The sequence below is a fragment of the Pleurodeles waltl genome, chromosome 7, assembly GCF_031143425.1.
Source record: "Pleurodeles waltl isolate 20211129_DDA chromosome 7, aPleWal1.hap1.20221129, whole genome shotgun sequence".
NCBI classification, from domain to species: domain Eukaryota; kingdom Metazoa; phylum Chordata; class Amphibia; order Caudata; family Salamandridae; genus Pleurodeles; species Pleurodeles waltl.
In genome coordinates this window covers 1,308,008,290-1,308,034,168 of record NC_090446.1, presented here as the reverse complement: position 1 = coordinate 1,308,034,168, position 25,879 = coordinate 1,308,008,290, and the positions used below count along the sequence as shown (strand labels likewise).

Sequence of the window (25,879 nt, the reverse complement as noted above, 5' to 3'; positions counted from 1 at the left end):
GTTACTTAATGTGGGAGTATAATAATGTAGTCATTTTCCAAATGGAAAGGAGCATATACCTTCAGGGTCATCACAAGAGGGTGAGCTGAGGGGCACCTTATTACCCAAGCCCTGCATTTTCGCAGTCCCCTTCTGCAGAAAAAATGTATTTATTGTTTTTAAAGCAAGCCTGCTATTTTTGGAGAGTGGTTGCATGGTGGCTCAGGTAGAAGGAGTCAGTTAAAACTCAGGTGATTATCGTATCTGAAAAATGGAAGAAACATCCAGTAGGTGAAACAATGTTTCTAATCCACGCCCCACAAAATGTTCTGACAGATCTTTTTAATGTGTGAAACCAATAAAGGGGCCAGTCCCTGTAACCCCACTACATGAAGACTGGAAAGCAAACTTAAAACATAATACATATGTAGTTGTGATAAATATCTACTTGTTATTTCCAAAGTGACACATGAAGTGTTCACCTGAATGTACTATATTTCTTTGTACTATATTATAGAATTCTCTTCTTTTCGTACAATTACCTATTTCCCCATTATTCATATACTAATTTATATATGCACCTAATTTCTTGTCACTTGTTCAATATCAACACATCACATAACAAGACAAACAACACTCTAATGTCCCAAAATGTAAAAGGTATCAAGGATAAGTGCTTCCCAATTGTTCCAAGCGAGCTGTTGTATGTAACTTCTACAAAGCAGTCATCTCCTTTGAGGTAGTCAAAACAAATGTCCACCACAAAAAAACTAATTATGTACTGGAAAATCAATGTTTACAGTTCTCTAAGGCTGCCCTTAGTGGTTATATACTTTTGCAGCTTCCAATTCCGCTTTATTTCTCTTGCAGGGGAGGGGAACTCTCCTTCGTTCCACTGTTGGGTTGCGTTTCATCACTTTTGCGTCTGGGTGAAAGCGATGTACATAACTAGTTTTTTTTATTAAAAACCCGACAAGGTATCTATGTTTCCTATGTCCTGAAGAGGCTTGAAAACAATTGAAGCCGAAACGCGTCGACAGAAATCCTTGAGGAGGAGTCAAAAAGTTTTTTGAATTGGACAGAAGAATGGATGAGTCCATGTGAAAAAGAGTCAGAAAGGCATAATTGCCAATTGCGGTGGACATTTGTTTTGACTACCTCAAAGGAAATGATTGCTTTGTTATGTTGTATTGGGTTTGTATAGCGCATGGCTAGCCTGAGGCTTCCCAGCGCTTGCAATAACGATCTTCAGCAGTTTAGGCGTGAAGCAAAGGTGTTAAAACAGCCAGGTCTTTAAAAGACGACGGAATGATAATTCATGTCTGGTCTGCCGAAGGGAAATAGGAAAGGAATTCCAGAGCTTAGCACCTACGAAGGCCAAAGATCTTCCTCCCCATTTCACTTTTGTTTTATAGATGGTATCACTGCTAGTCCTGCTGAGGAAGACCTGAGGTATCTAGTTGACTCATAAAAAGAAGCTAAGGGGTGTAGAAGCGGGGGCCCTTATCATACAGGGATCTGTGGATATAGCAGAGCGTTTTAAATTTAATTTGTTGCTCAATGGGAAGCCAGTGAAGAGCTGCAAGGGCTGATTTGGCCGAATGATGTCTGGGCAAGTTGTAAAGAAGGCGTGCCGCCGTGTTCTGAAGCACCTGTAGTTTTGTTTTATTTATTTTTTTACATATTTTGGATAGCCCAGAAACAGGGCATTTCTGTAAAAATCACCAAGATGAGATAAGTCAGAGGCACAGAACAGAAGAGGTACCATAAAAGAGTGAGCAAAAGAACAAGATCAACCAAGGGCATAAAGGTGAGCGAGTCTATGAGATGCAAATATAATGGATAAATGGAGCTAACTCATAAGAACATTCCCATTCCAAGAAGTGTTGGGGTGTGTAATGGTAGGAAACAGAGTCTTGGTCAGCTATACCTATCGGGTCAAACCTTATATCTATTTGCAGCACACATACTTTGAGCATATTTTTTGTCATTCTGAACCTGCTATCTTTATGGGCTAAGACACACAGACAAATAAAAGTTAAGAGTCATCTTAGATGCTTTTTTAACAAATTTACAGTCAATGAGATTAAGGGGGTCATTATGACCCCGGCGGTAGGTGGTAATGTGGCGGTAGTACCGCCAACAGGCTGGCGTACATACCGCCACATTAGGACATTGGCCAATTTACCATTCCTACCGCCATGGCGGTAGCAGCCGCCGGGCCGAAGATAACAATCTCAATCTCAAGCCTGGCAGCCACTATTGTACCACCAGCGGCATTTTGAGCCTGCCTACTGCCAAGGTTTTCGTGGCGTTTGCAACACCATGAAAACCATGGTGGTAGGCCCTACCAGTGACAGGGAAGGTATTCCCTGGTAGGAGGCACATGAACACTCCCCAGACACCCCCACTCCCCTCAATCAACTTTCCCCCCCCTTACGATCCTACGCCCCTCCATACACGCACACGCTAACAGATGTGCACCACGCATACACCCACTCACTCACACTGGCATACACGCATACATCCATTCATTTTCGCACACATCCGTACACACAGTCCCACTGACATGCAGAAATGCATTCACATTTCCATGTTTACACGCATTCACACACATGCATACACCCACAGATGCATTCCCGCACACACACACACATTCATGCACACAACCCCACACACAACACTCCCCGCCTCCCTCCCCTGTCAGAAGCCCAACTTACCTGCATCCAGGTAGTCTTCCAGCAGGGAACGGGACAGGGAGCTGCTACCGCCAGCAGCACACCACCAGTCCGTATCATGTGTCATGATACGGCTGGCGGCAGTCTACTGGCGTGGCGGTGCTAGTGGTAGCAACGCCACCTTACCACCAACTGCCAGTATGACCACGGACGGATTTCCGCCCTTCTTGTGACAGAAGTCCGGCTGGTTTAATCTGGCGGACAGATGGTTGCTGCGGTGACACAATTTTGGCGTCCGTCACCGCGTCTTATACCGCCAATGTCTTAATGAGGGCCTAAGTGTTTTGACAAGGGAGGACCACCCAACCTATTAGTGGGAGCGATGGAGTGCAGTACATCGGCAACAAGATGACTGTTAAGCAAACAACATACCAAAATCCAGTCTAAAAACATACTAAAAACATATCATTCTCTATCCCCTCCCTGCACACGTGCTGACATGAGGTCACTACAGATGAGAAGCCCAGGGTACTGCATCAACCCAATCAGTGTGACCCAAGGTTGCCACTGTTAGCAATTTACGTTCACTAAGGCAAGGTGAAGATTTTCTTCACCCTAGAATCTCTAGACAACACTATCAGTATCTATGAAGCTTGTGTAGAGGTGGATTAAGGACAGGTGAGTGGAAGAAGTGAAAGGGACATGGGTCAAATGAGCAAAACTCTATATGACAGCATGGGCAAATAAGCTCCAGGTAAAAGCTACTCCTATTTGGTATTGGAAAAGCAGACACTCTGCTAACAGTTTCCTGGTTATTTTTACGTTTATATGTATATTTTGAGAAACACAAAACACTGTTGTCATCAGCATACAAATATCCATGATGGGTTTGAAATTATAAAGCGGTCTCATTGTGCTGGTAAGCAAACTGTCTGAAAACAGGGAAAGGCAAAGGAAGTAAAGGTAGTTGAACCTCATTACAGTGGTAACTTTAAAAAGCAGCTCAGTCCCTGAGGTGTACTAACACCTTGCTCAAAGACAGATGATGGGCCCTGTTACAAAAAGGAAATTCAACCAAGTTAACAGAGATTCAGGGTGAAGCACTTGTGTGTTCTGTGTGATTAATCTAAAACCTGAAGCTGTCTTCTGAAGCTGTACTGTCTGTGTGTTTAATTGGGGAGCTACATCTGTTATTATGGAAATCAAACAACTTATCAGCCAAAGCAGAGATGTGTTCTCACCGTCCCCTTTCATTTGTGAAAAATGGTGACTTGTGCTTCTGCAATGAGCCAGTGTGACTACAGGTTATGAGAAGATTGGTTTAATGTGGCTAGCTGCTATTTTTTTTCCAAAGAATATTCTGGCAAACATAACAGTTCCAAGTTGGGTAACGCTCTCCCCTGTCAGAAACACATCAAGTCGAGTTTATGTTAGCACCACCAGTCACTTCACAATATGAATGGAGGGGCTAAAAGGTTCTTGCTTCAGGAAGAGAAAACACTTTGGATGCCCCCCCTGACACTGGAGTACAGCTCTGATGTAGACAAAACCAAACAATATGGATCGCTTTATCCTCAGAATTCTTTTTTGGTGATTATCATCATAGCAGCACTATCTTCAAACTGTAAGAAGTAGCTAGTGACAAATTTAAGGAACCAGGATATTATATTAAGGTCAACATTTTATCGAATTTGTTCAAAATTATCCCTTCTTTTTAGAAATGTATGAAAACTATCCTAAGAAGTATCCTGTGGATGGAGAAGGACAGCAGGTTTGAAACAACTAATATTCTGGAATGTATTTGGTTCACATAAACATCAGGTATTATGGCATGTATTTTTCACAGCTTGAGGCTGCTGGTGAGCTAGAGAATATCTGGGAGAGGAAGGGGAGAATAAATTAATTTCATTTCATTTCTTATCTGGTAGAAAACAGTCCCCTACATTGTCCAGGACTGCAACTAAAATTGCAGGCACCTAAATGTAAGGCTTCAAATGTTTTTACAGAATTCCCAAGGTGCTCAAGATTAAGTCAAACTACGTCTGCGTCAGCACCCATTTGCACTGGGCCTGACTGAGTATGTGGAAAGTTCTGCTTCCAAGCTCATAACTCACTCATAAGGGACAGGAACAACAGAGTAAAGTATTACATAGCTGAAATGATTAAACTCAATCTTTATCCTGTTTAAAGTGTTTCAACCAACTAGAACTTTGGTCGCAGACCACCCTATTGGTGATCATAGCTACCAGGACATAAAATAGCTCAGAGTTGATATAAACAAATCTAGTGTAACACGTTCATCAAAAATCAAATGTACAAATGATCTTTTGAAGTTTAGTCAAATAGATGAAGGAAGAAAGAAAGAACGAAAGAAAGAAAACCTACAAATTCTTTACAAATTCTGAGCCCAGGCAGGAGGATCGGTATACAGGAAAAGTACCTGTACCAATACTTTTGGAAGCTGGACACCAACAAAAACTTAATAAGCCTAGGGTTTCTCATCGTGGCAACAGGATGGGGAGAGGGAGGCACAGCTAATGAAACTTACAAGGTGGGCACTACCTCTATACAGGGCTCTTGGCAGCAGTCGTAATAAATATTTAGAAGAGAGAGGTTTAAAGACTGCATAAGCTATAAAAAGGGGAGTTCTAAACCTATGCAAAACTGAGCTCCTTAGGCCTGGGCCTACTTGACAGAAGAATCTGACATACATCCCACCAATTTTTTAACTAATCTATTCACTGCCTCATGACAACCTTGCTTAATTCAACACTTGGGACCATCACAGCATGGACCAGAACATTACGTGGAAGATCAGGCTTTTAGGTATAAGACATAATATAGAAAAATAGGTTTTAAGGCTTGCAACTGGTGGAAGCAGTTGATTACTACTTTACCTAGCTGGAGCTCTAGTGCCATGCAGTTAAATGTGAAAACTACGTTTTGAAGGAAGTGGGGGGGGGGAACGAACTATCTAGGGTCTCCCAGGACTTTCAGCCCTAAGACCACTGTACAGGGAGTGCAGAATTATTAGGCAAGTTGTATTTTTGAGGATTAATTTTATTATTGAACAACAACCATGTTCTCAATGAACCCAAAAAACTCATTAATATCAAAGCTGAATATTTTTGGAAGTAGTTTTTAGTTTGTTTTTAGTTTTAGCTATGTTAGGGGGATATCTGTGTGTGCAGGTGACTATTACTGTGCATAATTATTAGGCAACTTAACCAAAAAAATATATATACCCATTTCAATTATTTATTATTACCAGTGAAACCAATATAACATCTCAACATTCACAAATATACATTTCTGACATTCAAAAACAAAACAAAAACAAATCAGTGACCAATATAGCCACCTTTCTTTGCAAGGACACTCAAAGCCTGCCATCCATGGATTCTGTCAGTGTTTTGATCTGTTCACCATCAACATTGCGTGCAGCAGCAACCACAGCCTCCCAGACACTGTTCAGAGAGGTGTACTGTTTTCCCTCCTTGTAAATCTCACATTTGATGATGGACCACAGGTTCTCAATGGGGTTCAGATCAGGTGAACAAGGAGGCCATGTCATTAGATTTCCTTCTTTTATACCCTTTCTTGCCAGCCACGCTGTGGAGTACTTGGACGCGTGTGATGGAGCATTGTCCTGCATGAAAATCATGTTTTTCTTGAAGGATGCAGACTTCTTCCTGTACCACTGCTTGAAGAAGGTGTCTTCCAGGAACTGGCAGTAGGACTGGGAGTTGAGCTTGACTCCATCCTCAACCCGAAAAGGCCCCACAAGCTCATCTTTGATGATACCAGCCCAAACCAGTACTCCACCTCCACCTTGCTGGCGTCTGAGTGGGACTGGAGCTCTCTGCCCTTTACCAATCCAGCCACGGGCCCATCCATCTGGCCCATCAAGACTCACTCTCATTTCATCAGTCCATAAAACCTTAGAAAAATCAGTCTTGAGATATTTATTGGCCCAGTCTTGACGTTTCAGCTTGTGTGTCTTGTTCAGTGGTGGTCGTCTTTCAGCCTTTCTTACCTTGGCCATGTCTCTGAGTATTGCACACCTTGTGCTTTTGGGCACTCCAGTGATGTTGCAGCTCTGAAATATGGCCAAACTGGTGGCAAGTGGCATCGTGGCAGCTGCACGCTTGACTTTTCTCAGTTCATGGGCAGTTATTTTGCGCCTTGGTTTTTCCACACGCTTCTTGCGACCCTGTTGACTATTTTGAATGAAACGCTTGATTGTTCGATGATCACGCTTCAGAAGCTTTGCAATTTTAAGAGTGCTGCATCCCTCTGCAAGATATCTCACTATTTTTGACTTTTCTGAGCCTGTCAAGTCCTTCTTTTGACCCATTTTGCCAAAGGAAAGGAAGTTGCCTAATAATTATGCACACCTGATATAGGGTGTTGATGTCATTAGACCACACCCCTTCTCATTACAGAGATGCACATCACCTAATATGCTTAATTGGTAGTAGGCTTTCGAGCCTATACAGCTTGGAGTAAGACAACATGCATAAAGAGGATGATGTGGTCAAAATACTCATTTGCCTAATAATTCTGCACTCCCTGTAAGGAAATGCCTCTTTTTGCATGTTCACCCCCACATTTTTAGACTGATGCTACTGGTTTCTCGACTCAGAGCGTGCTGAGGCTTAGCCCTATACAAATTACTTGTTGAATTGGATACACCCAGTTGGCAAGGCTTACCCTAGTATATGGCACATACGACAGAGTGTCCACTCGGGCTGTTTGTGCCACCCTTTGTGTGTCAACATACAAAGTTGCTCCCAGTTTACCACTGCAGACTGGAAGGGCAGTGTTTGCACAGCCAGTATGACTTTGCCATCTAAACCTGTGGCAAAGCCACCTTATCCCTTAAAACTATATGCAAGTCTCCCTTAATAAAGAGCACAGTCATGCCACCTCCTCTTCTTTGTGCCCTAGCCTGGTGCACAATTAAATAACTACAGGACATGATGTTTTCAATAGTGACGTTACTAAGAGTCCTGAGTCGGGCAAAAAGGAAATTCTTACTTGCTCTGTAAGCATCTGTTCGTGGCACACAGTACTGTAGAGTCACACACTGTGCATACTCCTGCCATCTAGTGTTGAGCTTGGACATGTGCAAGTTGTTTTTCTTCAAAGAAGTCTTGTCGAGTCACGAGATCTTGTGACTGCACCTATTACTGGTAATGTGCATGAGCATCGGCTCCATTGTAGGATTGTTTTTTTCTGCAAGAAGGGTGAGGATATCGATAGAGCGTAGAGAAATTGCAGATGGCCATGCAAAGAAAGAGTAGGAATGAAAGTTAAAAAGTGTCTGCAACGTCTGAAGGCATTACATGCCACAAACAGATGCTTACAGGGAAAGTAACACTCTCCACTCATGGCATGTGTAGCGCTAGATACGCATGCTGTGCATAGACTTTAAAGCAGTTCTCCCAGAAGCGGTGGCTAGCATGAGGATGTTGAAGAGGATTGGAAAACTGTGCAAAGGACAGCCTATCCAACATTAGCTTATTAGCAAGCTAAAACATCCATGCAGTGATGTTTTGGAAATATGTGGGGAGTAGACCATGTAGCTGCCTATTTGAGTAGTGTAGGAAAGTGCCCCTTTTTTGACAAGGTCACCAGCACTTTTTGCCTGGTACATGATGCAATTTAGACTGAAAGTGCATTGGGTTCCTGCTAACCAGGTCCCCAGAGCCAGATCTCTTACCCTAAAGAACAAGTTACTTACCTTCGGTACTAACTTCCTGTGGATTCTTCAACTTATGAATTCACCCTTGTGCCAGCATCAGACGGAAAATCTTCTTCCCAGCTCTCCACGTCGATGAGGACGTCACAATTGCACGGCTCCACGCGACTCCGTCTGATGTCACCGTGCCAATAAGAGGTCCTCACCGGTGTGCTAACATCAGTTTCACCCAGTTTTTACGTGCCTTTGAGGCGAACAGGTGAGAACCGACTCCAGAATAACTCCAAAAATATATATATCCTTCATGATACAACATAATCAAAACCATAATTTATATATACATGAAAAATATCAAAATATACATACACCTATACCCTACATATCCTAGTGCAATCAGACAGGCAACGGGGAGGCGGGTGGTACTGTGAGGAATCCACAGGTTGCTACTGTATCCACCAGAAAAAGTGTTACCGAAGGTAAGTAACTTGTTCTTCTGATGGATACAAACTACCTGTGGATTCCACACCTTATGAATAGAGTCCCATAGCAGTACCGCACTCGGAGGTGTGTGCCTATCTTATTACACCAAGCAATCCTGCAAAACAGATCGTGCAAAACGGCCACCCCTCCGAACCTCAGAGTCCAAGCAGTAATGCTTTGCAAAGGTATGCAAAACGGCCGTCCCTCCGAACCTCAGAGTCCAAGCAGTAATGCTTTGCAAAGGTATGGAGGGACGCCCAAGTTGCTGCCTTGCAAATATCCACCACCAGAACCCCCCCCCTTGCCAGGGCCGAAGTAGCAGGCTTAGCCCTTGTGGAGTAAGCTCCGATGCCGTCAGGGAGAACCTTTTTCTCCAAGGAGTAGCAGATCTTGATACAAAGGATAACCCACCTGGAGACAGTTCTTTCATGGACTGCTCTACCCTTCCTCTGTCCAACGTACCCAACGAACAGCTGATCTTCCAGGCGAAAGTCCTTCGCCCTTTCAATATAAAAACTAAGAGCTCTTTAAGGGTCCAAACGGTGGAGCCTTTCTTCCTCCTTCGAGGGGTGAGGAGGAGGGTAGAAAGATGGAAGGGTAATTGTCTGCCCTATATGAAAAGGAGTGACAACTTTTGGCAGGAAAGCCGCCCTTGTTTCCAAAACCACCTTATCTGGGAAAAACAAGGTAAAGGGGGGTTTAACAGAAAGAGCTTGGAGCTCACTAACCCACCTAGCCAAGGTTATGACAACAAGAAAAACTGTCTTAAGCACTAAAAACTTTAATGGGCAGGAGTGCATGGGCTCAAAAGGTGGCCCAATTAAAAAGGTTAAAACAAGATTTAGGTCCCACTGAGGCACATGAAAAGGAGTGGGAGGAAACTTATTAAGTAAACCCTTAAGAAACCGAACTACAATAGGTGATTTAAACAATGAGCGCTTATCCGGGAGGCAAGAAAAGGCTGACAGAGCAGCTAAATAACCCTTACCCGTAGCCACTGCACAACCCTTCTTTGCTAAGTTCAAAGCAAATTATAAAATATCAGAAAGGTGGGCCTTCAAAGGGTCAATTTGCCTTTCTCCATACCAAGCCACAAATGTTGCCCACTTACCGGCATAAATGGTCTTAGTGGAGTGTCGCCTGGCCGATAAAATAACATCCACTACATCTGGTGGAGGAGAAAAGGAACTCCGGTTGCCCTGTTCAATCTCCAGGCATGAAGGTGCCCCTGCGACTGCGAGAGGAGGTCTACCCTGAGAGGTAGATGGAGCAGAGGGCACAGCGATAGCTGGAGAAGGTCTGTGTACCACACCCTTCTTGGCCAATCCTGGGCTGTTAAAATAACCTGAGCCCGATCTTGGCGAATCTTCCTCAGAACCTGAGGAATCAAGGGTATGGGGGGAATGCGTAAAGCAATTGGTTGCACCAAGAGATTTGAAACGCGTCCACCCAAAGCTCCTTGCACCAGATACTGGAGGCTGCAGAGTGACGGGCAGTGCACGTTCTCCCGAGTGGCAAACAGATCTATCACCGGAGAACCCCACATCTGAAAGATGTACAGGACCAGATCCGGATGGAGACGCCACTTGTGATCGGCCGAAAGGAGCCGACTGAGAGAGTTCGCACGCACGCTGAGCACTCCGTCCAGATGATTTGCTATCAAGCAAATCCGATGATCCTGAAGCCAGGACCAGAGACGCAGAGCTTCTCAGCAGAGAAGATACAACCCTACTCCTCCCTGCTTGTTTATATACCACATTGCAGTAGTGTTGTCTGTCAGGAGCTGAACTGACTGACCGCGAAGGGACGAGAGGAAGGCCTTGAGAGCCAAACGTATCGCCTGCAATTCCAACAGATTGATATGAAACATCTGTTCCACTGGAGAGCAACGACCCTTGATCTCCAGGTCCCCCAGATGAGCTCCCCACCCGAGAGTGGAAGCATCCATCATGACCGTGGCCACCGGCAGCGGCAGTGAAAACGGTCTTTCTTGCGAAAGGTTATGGTTCACAGCCCACCATCGCGAACCCGATGCAGCGTCTCTGGAGATCGTTATCAACTCCTCGAGATCCCCTTTGTGTTGAAACCACTGCCTGCGGAGGCACCACTGGAGAGCCCTCATGTGCCAACATGCATGAGTGACCAGCAGAATGCAAAAGCGAACAGACCGAGCAGGCGTAAGACCTTGAGGACTGGAACAACCGCTTCATTTTGAAACATTGGAATCAATGCCTGAATATCCTGGATCCGCTGAGGCGGAGGATAGGCCAGATTCAATGTTGTGTCCAGTACTGCCCCTATGAACAGGAGGCGTTGAGAGGGCTTCAGGTGAGATTTTGGTACAATGATCGAAAAACCCAGCCTGAACAACAACTGAGTTGTCATCAGCAAGTGACGCAACACAAGCTCTGGAGACTTGGCTTTGATCAACCAATCGTCCAGGTACGGGAATACCGATATCCCTTTTGAGACTTGCTGCCACCACTGCCATCACCTGTGTGAAGACTCGAGGTGCTGAAGTAAGGCCAAACAGAAGGACCGCAAACTGGTAGTGTTGTGACCCCACTACAAACCGGAGATACGTCCTGTGCGACTTGAGTATGGGGATATGAAAATACGCATCCTGCAAGTCGACAGACACCATCCAATCCTCTTTGTTCAATGCCAGAAGTACCTGCCCTAGAGTCAGCATTTTGAAATTCTCCTGTTTGAGGAACCAATTCAAAATCCTCAAGTTTAGGATCGGTCTCAAACGACCGTCCTTCTTGGGGATCAGGAAGTATCTTGAATAACAACCCTGACCCCTTTCCTGCTCTGGAACCAACTCCACCGCACCTTTTGACAATAGGGTCTGACCTTTCTGCTGTAACAACAGGAGATGGTCTTCTGAACAAAACGAGGGACGGGGAGGGATGGGAGGAGGAAACTCCTGAAAAGGGAGAGCATATCCTTTTCTCACAATATTTAGAACCCATGAGTCCGATGTAACTAACTCCCAATCGCGGAGAAAAAGACGTAATCTTCCCCCTACAGGAGAAGTATGGTCGATAAAGGGGAAAAAACTAGGGCTGCTTCCCTTGCTGTTGTCCTCCAGAGTAAGAAAATGACGTAGGGTGCTGCTGGGTGGCCCCTCTTGTTCTAACCCTCCCCTGCCCTCTAAAGGACCAAAATGGGAGGCTGGTAGGCTGCTGGACAGAGGACTGGGGTCTCCCTCGATAAACTGCCCCACGTCCAAACCCCTGAACCTACGAAAGGACCTAAAAGGGGTAGCAGAGGAGGCTTGCAATTCTAAAGACTTCGCCATAGCCCGGCTATCTTTAAAGCGCTCTAGGGCAGAGTCCGCTTTATCTCCAAACAGTTTTTCCCTATCAAATGGCAAATCCAACAAGGTGGTCTGTACATCCGAAGAAAACCCGGAGGACCTCAATCAAGAGTGCCTCCTGGTAGCAATAGATGTACCCATTGCCCTGGCCACCGAGTCCGTAGAGTCTAGGCCAGACTGAATTATTTGTTTCACCGCAGCCTGTGCATCAAACAGGAGTTCCCCAAATGGTCTCTGTACATCTTGCGGCAGATCAGGAACCATGGCCTTCGCGGAGTCCATGAGGGCGTGGACATATCTACCCAGCACACATATAGCATTTGCAGCCTTGAGAGCCACGCTGCAAGACGAAAAAGTCTTCTTTGTGGATTGTTCCATCCGCTTGGATTCCCTGTAAGATGGAATCACAGGGAAGGAGCCCAGAGCAGACCTTGTAGAGCAAGAGGCCTGGACCACCAAACTCACTGGGGTAGAGTGTCATGATAAAAACCCCAGATCACCAGACGCCACTCTATATCTCCTTGCCACAGCTCTATTCACAGTAGGCGACGATACAGGCTTCCTCCAAAGTTCCAATATGGGTTCCGTAAGAGCCTTGTTGAAAGGAAGCAAAGGGTCTGTAGAAGCCGAAGAAGGATGTAGCACCTCCGGTAAAATGTTAGTTTTAACTTCCATAGCAGGCAATGGAAGTTCTAAAAAGTCCGCTGCCTTCCTGAACACCGAGTGATAAGAAGCTGCCTCCACCGTAAATTCCCCCGGTGAAGACAAGTCACATTCCGGGGAAGTACCCAGCCCACTGGCCGACTCCAGGCCCTGATACTCTCCCAAAGGGGAGGCAATCTCTCCTTCCTCCAACAACTGCCTTTGATATTCTTCCTCCTCCAAGAGACGCAAGGCTTTCCTGCGTGACCTCAATCGAGCCTCCAACCTCGGCGTCGACACAGAATTTGCCGACTTTGAAGACACCGGATTCAACACCTGACAAGCAACAGGAGAGGAAGGTTGACTCTGCCGGCTGATGGGGTGATGATATCGGCGCCATAGATCTAGAAGGCGACGTCATGGGATTCACAGGACCTAGAGGCGATGTCATTGGCGCCGGTCCGGTACCCTCAGCCGGATAGAATGGCATAAACGGCGCTGCCTTGTACGGAGCAGGGGAGCCCAATGAAAATGCCAATAGACCCATGGGACCAGCCGGTGCACCAGCAGGGGCCATGGCGTTGAACATAGAAAACATGGTATTAAAAAATGCCGCCGGATCCGCTCCCGGAGCCGGGAAGAAAGGATACCGCTGGTCTCCCTGTTGCACCTGTGCTTGCTGAACATCGGACCCCTGAGCAGCAGGTGAAAATTGAGGACTGTCCTGAGGAGCCACAACCTCAAAGACGACGGCGCCGGAGAAGTCTCAGGACTCTGGGGTTGAGGAGTCACCATCAGACTCACCTCCCACGTCACCGACCGGATGGTGACCTCAATCTTGATCAGCTACGAGCCGAACGGCGCCGAGAGTCATGACGGCGTCGTTTCTTATGCTTCTTCGAAGAAGCATGGGAAGAGGATCTTCTATGGCTCCTATGACCCTTCTTCGCCTTGGCCAAAAAGAGTTTGGCCTCCCTTTCCTTTGAAGCCTTAGGATTCATGCTCTGGGAAGACTAACACTCCTCAACGTCATGCTCAGAGCTGAGGCACCAGAGACAATTGTCATGAGGGTCAGTGACCAACATGCGACTCCCATACTCTCTGCAAAGCTTGAAACAAGACCTTCTTGGGGGAGACATTGTAACTACAAAGAGCAACAAGATGAAACCTCCAACTGAAGCGAGAGCTAGGAGAAAACCGTTAGCGTTGAAGGCATGGAAAAAAGGGAACGGACGTCAGCACGTCGATAGGACCTCTTATTGGCACGGTGACGTCAGACAGAGTCGTGTGGAGCTGTTCAATTGTGACCTCCTCGTCGACGTGGAGAGCTGGGAAGAAGATTTTCCATTGGATGCTGGCGCAAGGATGAATTCATAAAGGTGGGGAATCCACAGGTAGTTTGTATCCATCAGAAACTGTACAATTGTTACCCAATTGGCAATACCTTTGCCCCTCCTATAAGTCCCTAGTAAATGGTACCCATGGTACCTAGGGAATCGGTACCCAAGAGGGACCCCAAAGGCCGAAGCATGTATTGTGACACCCTCAGGGACCCTTCACCTAGCACGTGCAGACTGCCATTGAAGGCTGCATGTGCTGGTGCAAGTGAAAATACAACATGGCACACAGCCCCTGTGACATGTCCCCTAACACTGAGTGCAATATCTGTAAGTCACCACTACAGCAGGCTTTACAGCCCTAAGACAGAGTGCATTATATTTCATGTGAGATCATATCTGCAATGTCTTTGTCAATTCTCAGACATAAAGAATGGACAGGGAAGCCATTTTAAGTACATGTGCTGGACACTGGTGGTTCCCCAGCTACACTAAAAAAAATATGGATGTTTGGTATCAAACATCTCGTATTAATAAACCCTCACTGGTGCCAGTGCTGGATTTATTAACACATGCATCCAGAGGGCACCTTGGAGGTGCCCTCTGAAAATCTACCAACTACCAGCGGACTGACTAGTGTTAACCAGCCTGTAACCACAAGACATGATTCTGATCCCATAGGTTAAGAGCCTTTGCTCTCAGGCGGTCATAAACAAAGCCTGGTCTGGGAAGAGATACTTACATAACCCACCCAACAGGATGACCTGCAAATCTGCATTCCAAGGCATGGGGCTTCAAAGAAGACCTTGGTGTGCAGATCTGGCTTCACTCAAGCCACCCCACCCCATTTGGCACCTAGACAAGCGGGAAATCTAATATTCAAAGAGGTGTGTCCACCCCTGATGTCAGTGCCACCCCTAAGGTGCGCTGCCTGATGTGGACACAACATTTAGAAATTTCCCATCTTGTTGTTGGCAGATTTAGGAACTCTGGGGCAGGGTTATGCCCCCTTCCCACAGAAGTGATTGCATAAGGTGTGTAGTGACCCCAGAGATAAGTAGCCAATTGGCTACTACCCTACACTCCCCGAACCACCGCTAACTCAGTATTTGGTGGGGCCCCTGTCACCCGCAAATTGGACTCCAGCTGACCTACAAAGAAGGAGGAAATTCAAAGCGGCAAAAGCAAAGACTGAGGAAGAACCACCTGAACTGGTCCTAGCCCTTCTGGCCTGTTTGCTGTCCCTGTTATTTGCACCAAAGTTGACTCGTCCTGCACGCTGCTGTGCCTCCAAAAGCCTTGGAGGACTGCCTTCCATCAATAAAGACCCAGGAACTCCTGTGGAGCAGCAAAGCTGCTTCCCAGCATCTTGCAGACACCCCAAGTGACCTGAGAGGATTCCGGACCACAAAAACCCCAACACTGGAAAGCACCACTGCACCTGTGCTGCCTTTCCTGAGCTGAAGTAGGCCAACCTCCCACCTTGGCCTTGCCTACTGTGGACTGCCCGACGCCACCTGCAGCCTCTGCTCATAGGCCCCCTCAACCGCAAGTGCTCCTGGTAAATAAAACCCAGCGTCTCAGGATACCTCTGCATCCGTCATCTTTGGCCCATGGGGAAGAGGACCTAAGGTGTCCCCACATACCGGGCACCTCAAGAATTGAACCCATCTGTTGGTGCTCCTCAACTGGACTCCCTGCCCAAGCCTGCAGTCCCTTTTCAACCGAACCGATCCCCATTGACTAATATTAGGCACCAAACATCTACCACACCTCTAGACCTGGCCACCCCAGTGCCACCCGGTGTGACCTGCTGGTGTGGTCCTGGCCCTTACCCAATACTTACCTTAAGTCCAGGAGATTGTTCCCATAAGTCGTTGTACTATACCTGAATGCAGTACTTGTTTTTTTCTCCATAGGATAACATTGCAGCTTTTGAAAAATGCACTGTCAACTTTAGGAACCTGAAAGTATGTTTCTTGCAATACATACTTACCTGATTGTATTGATTCTGGTGTATATGCACACAAGAGATGTAGAGACTGAAATAAGTAGGAGATAGTCCACTTGCGTTTTTGAAAGTTATATTGATTACATTATATATTTCACATATGTTTGAAAAAATATAGATAGGACAAATGTCTTTAAAATAGGTATCAGAAATTCATGGTGATGAATATATATCACTTTACACCCACTCAGGATGAAATAGTAAATAAATATCATATATTATTATTTATGTTATTCTTTGAAAGTGTATTGGATGATCCAATATTCCATAATACAAAAAAAACGTGTGTGGAAAGGAAGCCGTGAAATGCAGAAAATATAAGAAAAATAATAAGAAATATAAGAAGCGATGAAGTAGACGTTAGAAACGTGCTTTAAAAAACATGTTTAAAGATGGGCGCATGATTGGATACACAAAAAGTAGCTTGTGAGGCCCGTCATTTATGTTGTTGGTTTTTTGTTATCTACGTATGTAAATAAAAAGAAATGAAGGTATGGACAATGTAATACCCATGAACAAGGGAACAACGGTTCCCGAAACGCGTCGGATGGATGTTTATCTTGTGCCATATTGATTAAATTGGAGTTTCCAAGACAGCTGTGACTGAGGTGTATTTCTTCGGATAAGAGGACAGTGTGTGCATTTATGGGGTTCGCGACCCCGCCACAGTGTGCCGTGTTGGGCTCAGACGAAGCGAGGCTCAGATGATTTGACATATATATATATTTATTTGTTATTTTTGAAAATTGGTGTGGATCCCCTTATTTAGTCGTGTGTCTAATTTATTGACTGTGTATTTGCAGATGTCTAACACTCCTCTCTGATAAACCTAAGGTGCTCAACCACACTACCCCTTAAAAGAGCACCTAGGGATTGCTAGAGCAAGACCCTGTCCACTAGCAAGGGAACATATGGACTCTTTGGACAATATATCTCATTTTGATATATCATATTAAAAGCCAGCTTCCTACAGGTAGGAATCTTGACCAAGAAAGCAAGAGAAGCGCCTTTTTTACAGGTTGTGTGGGCTTGGGAAGGACAGGCAAGTGTCTTTTGGCTTTAGCACCACGTATTTGTATGTATTTAACCAGCAAGCATGCAATCCCTGCCTTAAAGACAGCATGTCATTCATGTGGTTTCAAGAAAGAGACAAAGACCTGTTGTGTTTTTCTGAAGGGTTTTGTCCTATCAATGTAACACATACGCGCTTTTTTCATATCTAATGTGTGAAGAGCTAGTTCTACTACTAGTTCTGGATGTGGGAAGAACACAGGAAGTTCTATAGTTCAACAGAGGTGGAAGCTAGAGCCCAACGACTATCCTATCATGATGTACTTGGCTCTTCATGTTAAAAGCTTGCATCTCACTAACAAGCCTGAGAGAAGTAAGGGCTACTAGGAAGGCCACTTGAAGCGGTTCAAAAGGAGGACCCATTAGTCTAGTGAGGATGATGTTGAGGCTCCATGTGGGGGTGGGTGGCACCTGTGGGTAGTGTAATCCTTTTGAGTCCTTCTATGAAGGCTTTGATATCAAGCACCCTGAAAAGGGAACTGTGCTCTCTGTTATGGAGATAAGTAGCGACAGCAGCCAAATGAAGTCTGACAGATGTATAAGCTAGGTCTGACTTTTGTAAGTGAAGGATGTAACAAACAATGTCTTGGGCTGGTGCTTTGAGAGGGGCAATAAGTTGAAGGAGACGTTAATAAGCAGATCGTTTCCACTCAGCTGCATAGCAGGCCATAGCTGTAGGCCTGTGTACGTCTTTAAGAATAGTCATACATTTTATAGGCAGGTTAAGATAGCCGAACTCTAGGCTGTTTGGGGTTAGGATGCCTGAGGTTAACTTGATATTGTGAAAGAAGATCTGGTCGGCTGGGGAACTTCTTGTGAAGCCCCGGAGAGAGATCATGAAGGGTGGTGAAGTAGGGCTGTCTATCCCAGGTCAGGGCAACTAATTTGAGAGCAAGGGACTTTTGCCAAAGCTTCCTGACAACAAACAGAAGAAGTGACAGAGGTAGAAAAGTGCAGGCAATTATCCTTGACCAGTGCATCCATACCGCATTGCCCAAGGACCGTGGGTGTGGAAGCCTGGTGGTGAAGACTGGGCATTTTGAACTTCCGGCAGTGACAAACAGGTCTATGTGGGAGAAACCCCAAACAGTGCAAGTATGGAGTAGGACTTGGGGAGTGGAGTTCCCACTTGTGGGCTTGTTGATGCATCCTGCCGAGCAGGACTCTGATGTATCATCCACAGCAAGAGCTCTGAGCTAGAAATCCAGGGAGTGTGTGCTGCCCTGCTTCTGTAAGAATAGCATCACCCTGTGCAGAATGAGAAGAAGGAAAGCTCTGAGGGCTAGCTGGATTTCTAACAACTCCAGGTGGCTGATGTGGAGAGTTTGTTGATCAAGTGTCCAGACACCATGTACGGCCAGATCTTACAAGTGAGGTCTGCAGCCTGTGAGTGATGCGTCCGTGGTGATGGTTACTCGTGGAACCGGTCTAGAAAGGGCCTTCCATGTAACCGGTTTTTGGCATTCCACCAATACAAATACAGAGAGCGATGAGTGCGACCCCAGTTCAACACTAGATCCTCCCACTGACCCACCCCCCACTTGCGAACATTGCACTTTTAGGAACTCCTACAACAGGAGCATGTGTAACCTGGCATGCAGGGCTATGGCAATGCAAGAGGCCATCATACCCAAGTGACGCATAACCTTTCTAACGATTACCTGGCAATCTGGCTAAAAAAAAAGAGGTAACAGCATTTGAAATCCTTACTTGATAGTCAAGTATGGCCCAAGGAAGGGCTGTACTTGCAGGGTCTGGAGATGGTTGCATTGATGGTGAAGCCTGTGTAAAATATGTATGGTGCCATGGATGTGCGCTAGGCATTGGTGCTGCGTGGTGTTCTTAATCAGCACCACCCTGGAGATGTGGTTGCTCCAAAGGGTAACACTTTGAATTGATAATGCTGCCCACTCATGAGAAACCTCAATGCGCAGGGTGGATGGGGTATGGAAGAAGGTGTCCTTCAGGCTGAGAGAGTGGTGATGAGTAATCTTGCTGTAGCAGAGGAATTACATCTTGAAGTGTCACCATATGGAAGTGCTCTAACACAATGTACTTGTTGAGAGACCCTGAGGTTGAGTATGTGTTTTAGGGACCCATCTTTTTTGGGAATCAGAAAGTATAAGGTGTATACCTCCTTGCCATGGTGTTGGGGTGGCACAGTTCTATTGCCCCTTTAGTAAGTAGTGCATACATCTCCTCTTGGTGCAGATGTTGATGTTCTGGGGAGAGTTTGTGTCTGCAAGTAGGAATGATTGGTGGCATTTGTGTGAGCTCTAGGCAGTATCTGTTCGTTATGATATCTAGAACCCACTGGTTTGAGGTGATCTCTACCCAGCAGGGAAGAAATCCCTGCAATCTTCCCCTGACAGGTGTTAGGTGGGGAAGTGGAAGAGAGTCAATGAGGGGTTGCCCCTGCCTCAACCATTGTTGCCCTTCTATCCTCCCCTATAGTAACGTCAAGAGGGTATTTGTTGCTGTTGCTGCTTGGGGAAGGATGTGGATGTTTCATGGTTGGGAGTTTTGCCTCTCCTCTGTGATACCGTGTGCAGGGATTAGTGGGCAGATGGTATTTGCAGGGCAACCATGGCCTTGGCCGTTGGTGAGTCCTTCTAAATTGTCCTCCAACATGCCTTCCGAAAAGGTTCTCACCTTCAAACGGAAAACGAAGAAATTGTAGTTGCACTTCCGGTTTGAATCAAGACACTTGCAACCAGGCGCACCTGCAGAGGAGGACATTAGTTCTGACACTTTGGGCAGCGGTGTCTGCTGCGTCCAGGGTGCATTTGTTTTTGTTGTGCAAAATGAGTTTCCCTTCTCTTTCAACTCCTGGCAACATTTTTACACTGATCTGGAGGGTGCTGGATCAGGTCCTCCATTTCATTCCAGTGGGCATGGTCATACTCAGAGAGCAGGCCAACTGAATATGACACTGAAGTGAGTGGCAGACTAGGCAACAACACGTTTGCCCACCGCACCAATCCTTTTGCTCTCCTGGTCAGGAGGTGGAGCATCTCCTGAGCCCTGGGAATTAGCATGTTTGCGTGCAGAATGTACGACCAGGGAGTTTGGTAGTAAGTGGTCCCTCAGATGAGGTTGGGTGGTGGGTCAGAGAAGGATATTTTGTACTTTTTAACCAGACCTAGGAGTGATATCGCCTTCACTGGTTCCTTTGAAATCTTGTGTGCAGGTCTAAGCATGCCCTTAAGCATAGGCAAGTATTGTACTTACCTACACATGAAAAAAAGGATATCCATGAGGAAGTCCTTCTCTTTAGATTGCTTAAGGAAGATGGCTGCATGATGAAGGACCTAATGGTATGAGGTGGTGTCACTGGGGCTGAAGGCTTACTAAGATATAGACCTGGGTCAGTGTCAGCTGGTGGCTCCACATTTTAGTCCTCCCCACTGGTCCCTGTGAGGATATTAGTCATAAAGCGGGTCATACAGGTCAAAGAGAGACCCTGGACCATCACCCCACAAAGAAGGAAGAGAGCCCTGAAGTGAATGTGAGGCAGGGGTCACAGGTAGTATGGGATCTTAAGGCTTGTCCAGAAGCTGGGATCAGACCACAGCTAGATTGAATGTGAATCATCCGCTGTCTGATGTCAAGCTTCTCTTGGAGGCACAGGAGGATGGACCGGATCAGAGTCTTTAGGAGCTATGGAGCAGGGTGGTGTGGGCGTCGATCTTTTAGAATCAAACGCCTTTCAATCTCCATGCAGAGCCAAGCTGGGTTTTAGCTCTGAGGTTCTTGGCTCTGAGGTTCCTGGCTCCAAGGCTGGTGTCACCACTGGATTCAAGGCCAGAGCCGATGTGGCAGTGGAGTTGGGCAGTTAAGGTTTGGTGGTAGGCTTCAGCGTCAAAGTGTGACCGGGTGCTGGGTCTGATCTCTCTTCCTGGAGCCAACGACATCCTTGTGGCAGTGTCACGCCAGTGGCCTTATGAACGATCTGGGAGCTCGAGGCTCTAACCTCCCCAGTGCAAGTGTTGACGATAAGCAATGTGCTGGGTAGTAGTACTCACGGAGAACACTTTTGACGGGCTTTGCATAACGAGAGGGGGGAGGTCATCTACCTCAATGTTGGTATCAGAGTTTCTGGCTAACAATAGCTCCTCTACGCCAGTGGCAACGACTTCCTGCTGCTGGTGTCTGTCCCCAAAGAAGTCAGGGTATCATCCTGCTGTCGGTAAGCCATTGGTGATGCAATACGATGAGTCAGACGGTTGTGGAGAGTTTTTTTTTATTTCTGATTTCTAATGGAGAGACCGGCTGTGCACCTCCGGATGGTCAGGAGATAGGCAGAGGTTACAGACTACATGGAGATCTGTCCTCTAGTACTTAAGAGTGGCACTTAGGACAAAACCAAAATTGAGTCTTTTTCATAACTAGGGCATCCTTGTGCGTCGAGGATGGTCTTGAAGGCCCGAGGGAGCCAGGACCCAAGTGGGCAGTTGGAAAGTCAAAACCGCAGTACTGACTCAAAAGAGGTAGGCAATTTATGGAACCGGGCGTACAACTGTAAATTCTTCCTGCGACGAACAAAACCATGCGAGCCCGTCAAGAACACCACACCACTTTGAAACAGAGCTCGAAGTTACACTTCTGAACCCAACGGTCTAACAATGGAGACGATGACCATGTTCATTGTCAGTAATAGGTGGAGTCATTAGAGACCGCTAGACCCAAAAAAGACCTTTTCAAAGAAAAAAAACTTGCACACTTCAGAGTCCAAAACTAAATTACAGGAGTATGCACAGTTTGTGTAAGTATAGCTACAAATGACACAAACATATGGTTTACCATCAAATAAGGGGTCATGAACTTACAACTGACAGGATATTTCAGAAGAGGGCACTAGAGGAGCAGTACCAATATTTTTTCTGATATCAGAGTGAAAGGACCAGGATGTTTAAGGAGAGCACACCTGAATATCGCTGAGATTGCAGGTTGGTGTTAAGAGATATGGCAGCAACTATGCAAGACTAATGTAAGCTGGGCCAAGTGCATCTTTCAAGGATGCCTTATGAGCCTATTTAAAAAAAGGCAGTCTCTGACCCAGTACACTTCAGCATACCCGGGCATACAATTTAGGTAAGGAGACATCTTCAACTTAGTCAAAATCCCAAGGTTTGCTGGATGTGTAGCCTAAAGTCTCAGGATAGTGCCCAGAGAAGTGCAACCTGCAGGAAGCCCAAGTTTTGGTCCGCTGGAGCAGTGGAGTCTGGGGAACATATATAAAATATTTTAAAAAGTATGTCCAACGTCAAGTTTATGAAGGTTCATCTCAGAAGATAGCAGTGAAAAGAGACAGAAAACAAGCATGTAATATAAGACCTGGTGCACTTCTATGTAATTCAAAAACAGGCATAGGTTAGGGTCCAATGACTCATCTTATTGAGGTTACAGCCACCATGAAGGCTCTAGTGAGAGGTGAGGAGCTTTGTCTGATAAGTTGACAGAAGCTCAGATAGTTGACTGGTATGCTTGACACTATTATGAGATTCCACTATGGTGAGTGTTTCCAAGACTGAATACAAGTTTGATGGGTATGATTCCATTAAGCTACTGAAAAGAGTATGTTGCTAGTAATCCGGCATATCCGCTAAACCTTGACATGAAAAGAAAGCCAACCTTAGATAAAACAAGAATTAGCCCAATCCTTTTTTCAAGGAGACTAAGAACTACCCCCTAAACTAGCTGCTTATGCAGAAGTGCTACAAGATGTAATAAACCTGAAAAGATTTAGCAAAACTGGTTGGTTCAATAACATTAAATTGTTTGAATTGCTGAATTCCCTGGGTTGGCAAAGGTTCTGGGAGACGACTGAGTTGGAGCCTCTTCCTTCCAAAGAGCAAATAAGGAAATTACACTGGCAGTGGGTGGTACACATGGACGCTCATAACACCAGTAGAGGGTCACTGTAAAATAAATATGCCCAATTCAAGACTGTCTGTATGTATGAGCAGTATTTGGATTGCATCACTAACCCAGTGGACAGGAAATTATAAATTCAATTTAGGATAGGATCCTTACTCCTTAAGGTGCTTACTGCAAAATGGACAGCTTCAACTAGGTCAATAGTTAATTGAGCAACTATTTCATAATATCACTTAATCTCATTGTTGATTGGTAAATCTCTCCCATTGCACAGGGGGTTTAAATGAGTACGCTACTGGATATCTTAGGCTATGTGAATCATAATTGGATACTCATATTCAGGGACTGAGGGCATATTGCAAATGGAAAGTAAATAGGGTCCTGGATTTTTATCGATATAGACCAGGGCACACCAAAAAGTAGTCTGGTATAGTTCATCCAAGTGGAAAACAACTGGTGATGATAAAGTGTATTCTTATCAAGAAAGAATAGGTCCAATACACAGCTTACAGCCGACACGTGTTTTGTCACATTGACTTTATCAAGTCTAATGTTGATTAGGTTGTCAAAAAAAACGTCCAGTAGTACAGGACAATATACGTATTCGCAATTGATGTGTAGAACGGTATTTAAGCCATCTGGGGCAGATGAAATCCGTAAAGACAAATTTCAAAGTATATATCTTGGAAAAAAGGCCATGGTAAGCCTTATTGTGGAGCTAACTGCGCTCCGAAGTGTCGGTTCAGATACGAACTGATACGATCTGAACCAACGCTTCGGAGCATGGTCCATATTGATAATTATCATTACTGACTATTCTAGTCATCATTTTTTGACACCCTTGGTGGTTGGGTGTTGCCCCAGGTTGGCACCCAGTAACACAGGATTATTCCCAGAACATTGTGTACACATTTGATTGGATGTGCAAGCTTATGGCATTTACCACCTCTTGTTTGTTGTATTGTAGGGCCCTGGATTATTTAATAAGGATCACAAACGTAATCTTCTATTCCCAGGGATGGAGGTGACAGAGCACTGCCCTTTGTGCAAAGGTCCTGCATTTTTGTACTACTGCAGTCTTCACTTTTTCATAGTGACTGAATATAGTACCTTATATCACACCTAAGAGCTGCGTAGTTGTGCTCTTTATTTGAGATGTTGAGATCCTGTTAGATTGGACAGCCTCTATATACAAAAAAAAAACATAATAATTGTTGCACTTGCTAACTTGATCTTATTTTTAGCAGGCTGGCAGAAGTGTGGATAGATTCTAAACAAGCTTACTATGTACTGTATTGTTTGATAATCCCATTGTACTATTGAAAAGGAAACTTGGTACAAACTAATATATTTTTATTTTTTACCGTAATATGCCTTTTAATGAAGATAGGGATGTTTGAATGATTTTTATCTTTACAAATTGCAAGTTCTATGATTTTTATTGTATTTCATTTAACTTTTATGGCACTAGCTGCTGAATAAGGTTGGGTTTGGAAAAGGTATATTCCTTGCTTTATTGACAAAGAAAATACTGCTTTAAGAATATTGCTCATCCTGAGTGACAGATAACAGACCTGAAATCAAGTCCTCATCTTCACCGGATGAGTAGTAAAGAACATGTAATCGTTCAAGTACAGTTGAGTCCATGACATTCAGATATTAACAACGCCCAACTGTTATCCACGCACTGAACAATTAAGATAACATGGAGGGAGGTTTTAGCAATAGCACATTACAATCCATTTCTTCTTGTATAGAGAACAAATCAGGTTCTTTCTGATATCTAAATCTTATTCAGATGGATTGTCTAAAGGCTAGCTCCTCAGAAATCGAAGCATTGACTTTCACCGATGCTTGTTAGGAGATGAGAACTCCATCACTTCCTTGGAGACATCCACTTTATCATGCGGAAGGTTAACATCCATGAACAAAGGTCTAGTGACTGAACAAGATCTAAAATACAAAAAGAATCCAAAGAACTTAACATTGCTATCAGCGACTCCTGCAGAAGTATATCAAAGTCACTTGTCCAAGAACAGGAACATTTGCAGACTTGAGAATATTAGGGGATGTTTTAGGCATTCATTGATTCTTTTTCTTACAGTACCTGCACTGAGAAAAGGAAGAAAGTTTAAATAGCAATTTGACTTCTATTCCAGAAGTCAAATTGGAAACTCGATTAAGCCAACTTTTTTCTTGATCTTCCAGGTGTTTTCTGCAATCAAACTGGGCATAGAGCAGCTGCTGGATTTTAGAATGAGCCTGATCAACATTATTGGAACCATTATAAACTAACATTGGAAGTCTGTGAAAGGGATCTGGCCATACCTTGATCAACCCCTTGCCTGCCTGAGTGCATCAGCTACACTGTAATGTTTTTATTGATGCAGACAAAAGAAAAGTAGTAGTTTTATCTAGTAGTTGCATTGATTTTTTGGGGGCAATCACGTCGCTGAGATGGCCTGTTTCATTCTCTGATCATATTCTTGTAAGGCCTTCAGCTGCGGGTTTTCTGCTACTAGCGGGTATCAGCTTAGCTTCATTAGCTGAGAAAGGGCATAGTGAGTTACAAATTAACACATTGTTTAGGGCTTAGTGTATAGCAGTGCGTATAGCAAGATGAGGTTTTCCTTTTTGTCCAGTTTAAGTACTTAATTCTCCCTGATCTCACGGATGTCAGACGTTTATGGCCTACAGCAGCATATATATTTTCTATGCTGCAGATTGTGAAATTAGCTGCAAAGGTACCATTTAACAAGCTCAACAAGCAGAGGT

The 25,879-nt window shown here is 45.0% G+C and overlaps 1 protein-coding gene across 2 annotated transcripts in view; it reads right to left on the bottom strand.

The window, feature by feature from the left end:
• Nucleotides 1–25,879, bottom strand: part of LOC138246226 (C-Jun-amino-terminal kinase-interacting protein 4-like) — a 545,850-nt gene that overhangs the window by 347,143 nt on the left and 172,828 nt on the right. The window lies entirely within an intron of this gene.